Source organism: Heterocephalus glaber, unplaced genomic scaffold (assembly GCF_053883595.1).
Source record: "Heterocephalus glaber isolate CG9 unplaced genomic scaffold, H.glaber_assembly_v1.0 deba00001067, whole genome shotgun sequence".
NCBI lineage: Eukaryota > Metazoa > Chordata > Mammalia > Rodentia > Bathyergidae > Heterocephalus > Heterocephalus glaber.
Window position 1 is genome coordinate 1,799,093 of NW_028258187.1, and position 8,094 is coordinate 1,807,186.

At 50.0% G+C, this 8,094-nt stretch overlaps 1 long non-coding RNA gene across 1 annotated transcript; it reads left to right on the forward strand.

Annotated features, from left to right (window-relative positions):
- The first annotated feature begins 3,649 nt into the window (after positions 1-3,649).
- On the forward strand, positions 3,650-7,320 carry LOC110346217 (uncharacterized). Its single transcript, XR_002390122.1, has 3 exons — positions 3,650-3,810; positions 3,902-4,018; positions 7,118-7,320. It is a non-coding gene; the product is annotated as an uncharacterized LOC110346217 (long non-coding RNA).
- The last annotated feature ends 774 nt before the right edge of the window (positions 7,321-8,094 follow it).

The following is an 8,094-nucleotide window of genomic DNA, read 5'->3' on the forward strand; positions in this document are numbered from 1 at the left end:
TACAAAGGCAGGAACGTGAGGGCTTGAGGAGCTGTTCAGTGTGGTAGATGCTGTCAGTCACCTTCCCATCACTAAGACAAAAACACCCATCACTGCAACTTTAAGGAGGACAGGTTTATTTGACTCACAGTTTCAGAGGTTTCAGGCAGAAATGCATGGTGGAAGGGCCTGGGGGAGGAGAGCTGCTCACCTCATGGCAGCCGGGGAACAGAGATAGGAAGAAGGGAGGAGCAGGGAACACAAACACACCCTTCCAGTGACCCACCTCCCACCAGGCCCCACCTCCAAATACGAGACTTTTGGGTGACATGTTAGAACTAAACCTTAACAATGGTCGAAGTTCTAGTCTGGAGAAAATGGGAAATTAGCTAAAAACAGAAAAATTGAGAAAATAAGTTTGGGGAATTTTAAAATTCATTTGAAGTGATGGTGTAAATTTGATAAAGGTAAAAATATGTAAACTGAGAATGGGAAACAACCATGTAAAAAGATGCTCAACATCACTAATCCAACCCTGACCACAGTGGGATATTCCCTAACTCCCACTGGATGGCTACCATCAAACACACACCTAACCAAACAAAACAGAAAACAGCAAATGCTGGCGAAGATGTGGAAAATCAGAATACATGTGCATTATTGGTAGAAATGTGAAGTGGCACAACTTCTATAGAAAATTGTATTATAGGGGGAGTAAAAGGATCTTTTAAATTAGCAGAGACTTTTAGATGGGACTATGAAATGCTGGCTGATACCTCTAGCTCTATTTTGGGAACCAGCCATGTGAAGGCAAGAATTTTAGAAGGTGGTCTCTCTGCAGTTCAACAAAACTCCCAAGCTAGCTACCATTTCACCATTGTAAAAGACACGAACGAGGCTCAGAGGGGTTAAATAAGTTGGCCAGGACCTAGGCTGGCCAGTGGCAAGACCAGGCTTGGGCTCTGTGGTGCCAGGCTGTTTCCACAGAGGGAGGAAGACAGCGGAGTCTGAGCTGTGAGGGTGGGGAGGGGCATCAACAGCCACAGGTTGAGAGGGAAGACGGGGTCAGAGAGACAAAGCATAGAAGCAGCCGAGGAGGCAGTGGGTGGGAGGGAAGAACGCGATGCTGTCGGCATCTGAGAATAACTCAGGACGCAGTCAACGGTCTGCAGCGCCTCTACCTATCTGGATGCAATTTCTTATCATGTTGCCTTTGCACTCAATTACTCCAGTTTTGTTGAGAACAGAAAGTGAGATGAGTCTCATTTACTCTAATTCAGCTCCTGTTGTGAAGTCTCATTTTAGAAAGTCACTCTGTGCTGCCTCCCATTTAATTCTTTGTTCTGTTGTTGACCCTGCTGAACACTCATCATCGGTGTCCCTCGGAATGTTTTTGCCTCGTGATCTGAGGTGTCACCCTAGAAGAAGCAAGTCCCCCCAAGTTGGGTTCCATACGCCTCTTCCCTGGTGCTCTCTCCTGTTATCCATGCACACACTCAAACACACACACACACACATACACACACACACACACCTGATGTGCCCAGTCCTATTACTCCTTAGGACTGAGGGGCGAGAATGTCCCCAACCCTTGGCTTTCAGTTTAGAGATTTCAATCACCAAAGGGCACGACTGGAGGAGGACACCACCATGATCACAGGCGCCATGGAGGAAGAAGGGGCCCGTCAGTCGTCACTGGAAGACACCACCAAGACTTGCTCACACATAAAAGTGTGTGCTCACAATCAGTAAAACATGCTTATAGCCAACAAGCACATTGCTTGTACAACCCAGGTGAATCAGAGTACCTGTGCCAAGCACTTAACAAGGATCACACACAGAGTCACACGGAGGACTGAAAACCCGACAGAATGGTTTGCACTCAGGAGGGGGGGTCCTGCTTTGGCTCCACTCTCCCGTCCCTCACCAGTGCCCCCTGGGACAGACTCAGGGCCAGGGGACCCACAGAGCTGGGTCATTGCTGCCATCCTCCTGACTTATACCACCGATTTCCAGCCACCCACGCTGACTTCCAGCCACCCACACTGACTTCCAGACATTTTCTCGTAACGCTTCCATGGCATCCCGAAGGTTTTAGCTCTTTTCTTCTCTGCTCAGCAACTTTCCTTCCTCCCTCCTCCCTGTTACCCTTTGTCTTCAGCTGTTTTGTTTTTTCACTGAAGAAGATGAGTTTGGTTTTGATATGCATATATCATGAAGGCACAGAGGCCTGATGCTCCCACCCCAAGCCTTTGCTCTGTTTAAAGATCCCAGGTGGGTGTGGCTCAGGGGCAAAGTGCTTGCCCAACACGGGCAAGACCTGGTGCTACTGGGGTTCTGGGGTGCTGTGTTCTTCCAGGGACTCCTTCGGGGTGCTTATTGTCCTGAACAAAGACTTAGACAGGAAACAAAGTAGCGAGGTTTTACATTTATTAAAAGTATTAAAGGTAAGACAAGAAGGGAAAAGCAGTATGCTCTGCAGAGCAAATGTAGGCTAATTAAAACAGGGAAAAAAACCCCTCTGCAGAATACAGAAAGAAACAAAGAAGGCAGAGGCCACCAGGCTCATGACTGCTCTTTTGTATCTTCCATTCTGACATCAGTCTAGGCTACTCTAACAAAACCTGCTTGATCTCATGCCAGAGGAACTGAAGACAGCATCTCAGATTGGTAGCAGATGCAGGGCTTAGAAGCTGTAGTGCACATGTGTCCAAGATCTCCATGATTGACAGGTCATGCCCACTGGCCCAGCCAGCTAGCCACACCCTAATCTCCTGTCTCCCTGGGTTCCAATCCCAGCAGCCTCCCACTCCAATTTTTGTCATTTACAAATTTCCTCACATGTAAAGTGGGGTTAACAATAAAATGATTCATATTGTAGTTGTGAGAATTTGGTGAAAAGCACATAATAAACAAAGTGCTGAGCACAGTGCCTGCAGGAATGCAGCAGGTGTAGAGTTGATTGTCAACAGTGGAGCTGTTCTGAAACTCAGAGAGCTAAGCAGGAGTCTGGGAAGAAGCCCCAGGGACGTTTCCTCTTGCAGTGTCTCTTTGCCTTTATTAAGCTCAGTCTCTGCTCTCTGTGTCCCCATGTCAGCCCAGTAGCTGATGGTGTGGCGACTCAGCGAAGACACCAAGGGCTAAGTCTGGCCTGGTGACCAAAGCCCTGGCTGGATTGAGGGGCTGGAAAGGCTGAGGGTCCCACACCCTCTCTGATCCAACCGTCCCTGTGTACAAAGGGGGCCGACATAGGCACCAAGACTGTGCTCAGGAAAATTCTTTAACCGAGGCTGTGGCCCCACCTGGAGGTCCCCATATCCTTTTCCATTTGCTTCTCACTGTAGAAATGACACCTCAGAAACACTGAGAAAATATCTTGGTTTTGGGCTAAATATTACAGTCTAGAAGATTTAGTGAGAAATAAATCAAAGGAACCAGAGGCAGGGAGGCTGGAAAACCTCCTTGTCTCCTTGCTAGCTTGGATGTTGAGTCTCCCCTCAAGGACCATGAGCTGAAGGCCTGGTACCCGGGAAGCTGCTACTGAGAGGAAGTGGAAACATTAGGAGGCGGGGCCTGTGGGAGGAAGTGGTGTGACTGGGGGCTAGGGATTGTGAGAGGAAGTAAAAACATAAGGAAGCAGGGCTTATGGGAGGAAGTGAGGTCACAGAGGGGCTGGGGACCGTTGGACCTGGCACCTCCTCCTCCCTCTTGCTGTCTAGCTCAGGACTTCAGTGGTTCTGCTCTGCCAGCCTTCTGCACCATGGTGTGCTGCTCCTCACAGGTCCTCATGCAGTTGGACCAACCAACCAAGGACGGAATCTTCCAAACTATGTCAGGATAAACCTTTCTCTTACAAACGGACCATCTTCGGGGTTTGGCTAAGGTGATGGGAAGTCACGCAGTTCTCTTGTCCTTTAAACAGGCGCCTGTTTACCTGGTCTGCCAAAGAGACCAAAGGAGAGTCAGGACGCTGCCACCACATGTGGTCGGCATAGTTGCTTTGTGTGAACCGGAAGTGCTCAAACTTAGCCAAAGAAAGGTGAGAGACTGTGTCCTAGGGGGTCCAAGGCAGTGGGGTCCTTCCTACCATTGGCTTGGGTCTGGGTGGGCCAGGGAACTCTTCAAGAGGGGTTCCAGTGTCTGTGACAGTTACTACCTTGCTGTCCTCCATCCTCGATTGTGTGTTGTGATATCCTCATTTCCTTGCGCCAAACATGGTGCCAGGGATGCAGGCAGACAGGGAATGCACAGGAAGCAGAAAGGAGGTGGCATTGACTCGTCCCAGACACCAGAATCAACGCCCTGTACCCACGGTCTCCTGAAACATCTCAGGAAGGAATGGGCTGGTGTCATTGCTTCTGCTCTCAAAGACCTGGTGATGAGACCCTGAGGCTGCATAACCTGTCCTCGGCCGCAGGTTCAGTAACTGAGGTGCATTAGAGCCGAAGCCTGTGGTCTCAATGCGCATGGGCTCCCCGACATCACCCACTGCCCAGGGGAGGCACCAGGTACGCAACTCACTGAAGTGCGGCTGAGGACCAGTGCTATTGGAGCCCAAGGAAAAGGCAGAAAGTGGTTCATTTGGGTTTTAAGAATGTTGACATATGAAGAGGGATAAAAAGGGCAGTTAGGGAAACCAGCAGGGTGACTGGTGTTGAAGACAGAATCTGAGGGAGTGAAATTGCAAAGTAACTTCCTTGTCCTGTAGCCTCTTCTACCAGTGAGTCTGGGGATGTGCGGGTTGGAGCACAGGGGCCCTGTACCCCCAGGGAGCTGGGAGGGTGGCCTTAGGGACAGCATGAGAGCCGTAGCACTGTCACTTCTGAGCCAGGAGCTGGCTGGGCACGAACGAATTGCAGGGGCCGGAGCGGGCAAAGGCGGCCGTGGCCTGGGGCACAGGGGTCATAAGGACCACACTGTCATCACTCTGCACATGGGGCTCAGCCAAAGCAAGGGGACGTTTTGGGACGCCTGGGGCCACCAGGTGTGGACAGGGTGCACAGGCACACTGGACCTGGCTCCAGTTCCTGGGTCCCAAGGTGGAGACCAGGGTCTCCCTGATCTGATGGGACTCGGAGCCGAGAGCCACAGGCTCCCGTCTTCAGGCGACGCGCTGCTCTGGGATGCTCCGGTCCGGCGCATGTGTGGGTGCTGCGGGCCCCCCAGTGTCAGAGCGACATCCCCCACTGGCTCCCAGCCCATCCTCGGGCCTCTGCTCCTCTCTTCCTCCCACTTCCTGCCCTGCACCCTGGGGACAGGACTCCCAGTGGCCTCCTGCAGTAGGAAGGTCCCGGATGGCACTCCCGAATGTGCTCAGGGCCCGATGTGTGCCATGCCTGTGCCCCTGTCTGGCTGGGAGGGTCCAGCTGCTTCACTACCATTATTCTGAATGGTGCGAGGAACTGCTGGGGAACACTAACACTCAACCCACAGAGCCCTCGGAGACACGGGCCTGAGGCACCGACAGGTGGCCCTTGGAGTAGAGCAGAGTCCTCCTCCATGACCGCCCGCTGCCAGGGCCCCAGGTCCTGGCCTTCAGAGTGCAGCTCACCTAGCTCTTCCCGGCTGCGGGTCCGGGACTTGGCTGGCTACGTGGGTGTGGACTAGTTCCTTACGCTGCATGTCTCAGTAGTCAGGTGGTTGGCTGGATAGATGGATGGACGGATGGATGGACAGACATCCTGTGGTTTCTGCTCTCTAGAGAGCCTCAACTCATACGACGGAAAAGCCACATGTCAAGACGTGTGTTTCGTGTTACTCGTGATCTGCCGCTTCGGTGCCCCCTATGGGGCAGGAGGTGGACCTTTCCCATAGAGCACCGGCCCCAGACTCTTACTGGTTACCACCCCTGGGGAGGGCAATCGTGCCCTGACCCTGGCTGAGTCAGAACCTGGTGGTGCTGGAGCTTGGAACTGAAGCATCCCACAGAGGCTGACGTGCTCCAGGCTCCATCCCCATGTGATGCTCCTGCAGCTGGCTGTGGGCTTGCTGGAGGGGGACCTACAGGAGGCTCAGTGTGTAGTCCAGGCTGGCCTTGAACTCACTAGATAGCCTAGGCTGGCCTGCAACACACAGTAATCCTCCTGCCTCAGCCTTCTGAGTGTTGTGATTACAGGTGTGTGCCCCCTGCAGCAGGAGGGGTTCTTTATCAGATTGGACAATCTCACTGGGATTCTTGTGGGTTGTTGGCAGGTGCGCCAGGCCCTGTGGGTACAGAGATAGGGTCACCATAGGGTCCCCGCAGCCTGTTGTAAATGAGCCTTCCTCTCACTAGCGTGCAGGGAAGGGAGGTGCAGGTCCCTGCGTGAGCCCTGCCTTTCCTCAGGGTGGCCCCATCACTGGGCCTCTGCATGCTCAGCGGGAGCCCAGACACGGGTCCACAGTTGCCGAGTGAGTGGGGTACAGGGGCAGACAGAGGGTGCTTTTGAAGAGAAGTTTTATAAATAATATGGAAAAATAGGTTCCCTGCACCATTGTTTCATTTAACAAAAATGAGCATGTTAAAATGAAAATATGGTTTTTGTTATTTCTTTATAAAACTGTTTTCTTTATATAGATCCAGCTTCTATTGACATAAAATAGCTTTGCCATGACATCATCGTCCCCTATAAATAAAACCATGATCCAGTGAAATGGCATTTGCTTTTACAAAAGCTTTAAGAGCAGAGCAAATGTCAGTGTGGCCATGGAGGGGGCATCCCGGAGACACCCCCTGTTCCCTTCAGCTCTGGGGACAGCGTCTGCACCACCCACCGTCCCTCCCTCTGTGGAGAAAGGGTCAGCAAACGAGAGCTGGACTAACAACATGCACCCTTGGGTGCCACAGGCCAGACGCGGTTGCCTGACATCAACTAATCAAATGATTAATCTGTTGGATTATTTAGAATTAGTTATTCATCGAGTTACTGATTAATTAACTATTGTTCTTGTTATTCCTTAGAGTTTATAGCAGTTGTTTTACCACCATACGGTGTACTGCAGATTTTCTGATCTTGGGTCTTGGTGAGAGGCACAAATCCAAGTCCTTTCAGACTTTAGAGCTGAATGTCCTCCTGGCATTATTCAGGGTTTTAAGAATGAGGGTCATGGGTTATGAGAGGTGGATTTTCAACACACTCATCTGCTCTTTTAATTTCAGTTTTCTCCTGTGGGAGAGAGGAGAGGAGAGGACGTGACTGAGTGTAAAGGGCTGCATTTGATGTCCATGCTGTCTGTCCCCACTGTCTGCCACATCTTCTGCTCCCACCATACACTGGTTCTGGTGTGGTCCCTCTAGCCACATGGAAGTCCTTTCCAAGAGGTGTGTGATTTTCTTTGTGAATCTAGGAAATAAAACAGCTTTTTGACAACTTAAAGTTTTTTTTTGAAGCCCATTATCTCTTATAAAACATTGAGCTTAAGAGTATCACTTCAGTGGGCATCCATTTAGCTATAAATGTCTCATTTCTTACTTTTTATGGCTGAGTCGTACTCCATTTTATAAAAAACCCACATTTTCTTTATCCAGTCTTTAGTTGATGGGCAATTGGGCTGCTTCCAAGTTTTAGGTATTATAAATTGTGCTGCTGTTGGATGCACATTGAGGTGATACTCTTAAGTGAAATAAATAAAACACAGATGTGCAAATACTGAATAGTTTCTCTAGTGTGAGAAACTGAAAGTGTACATAAGGACTAAAATGTTTAATAGGTAATGTGAAATAGGAAGAAAAGGGGCAGAGGGGAAGGAAGTGGGAGGGGTAGGGGAAAGGAAAGAAGGGAAAGGAATTAATATGAGAAAATGGAAAAATGGAAACAAAGTCTTCGTAAATAGGGAGGGATGGAGGGGTTGAAGGGAGAGTGGAGGACTGGGGAAAAAATAAGAACCAGGGTGGGTTATGTAAAGGTGCAAATTTCCAATGATGAATGTCATTATATTGTACACCTAAAATGTACCGATAAAATTAATAAAAAAAAACCCCAAAACCAAAAAACATTGAGCTTTCCAAAAGAGCTCCAGTTCTATAATACACAGCAAAGATAACACTGCCTCATAACTAAACTGGGCTGGGCTGGTAACAGCACAAATAAAAAATATAGGTAGTAACAGAGCCGAGGGGCTGGGAACAGCGAATAG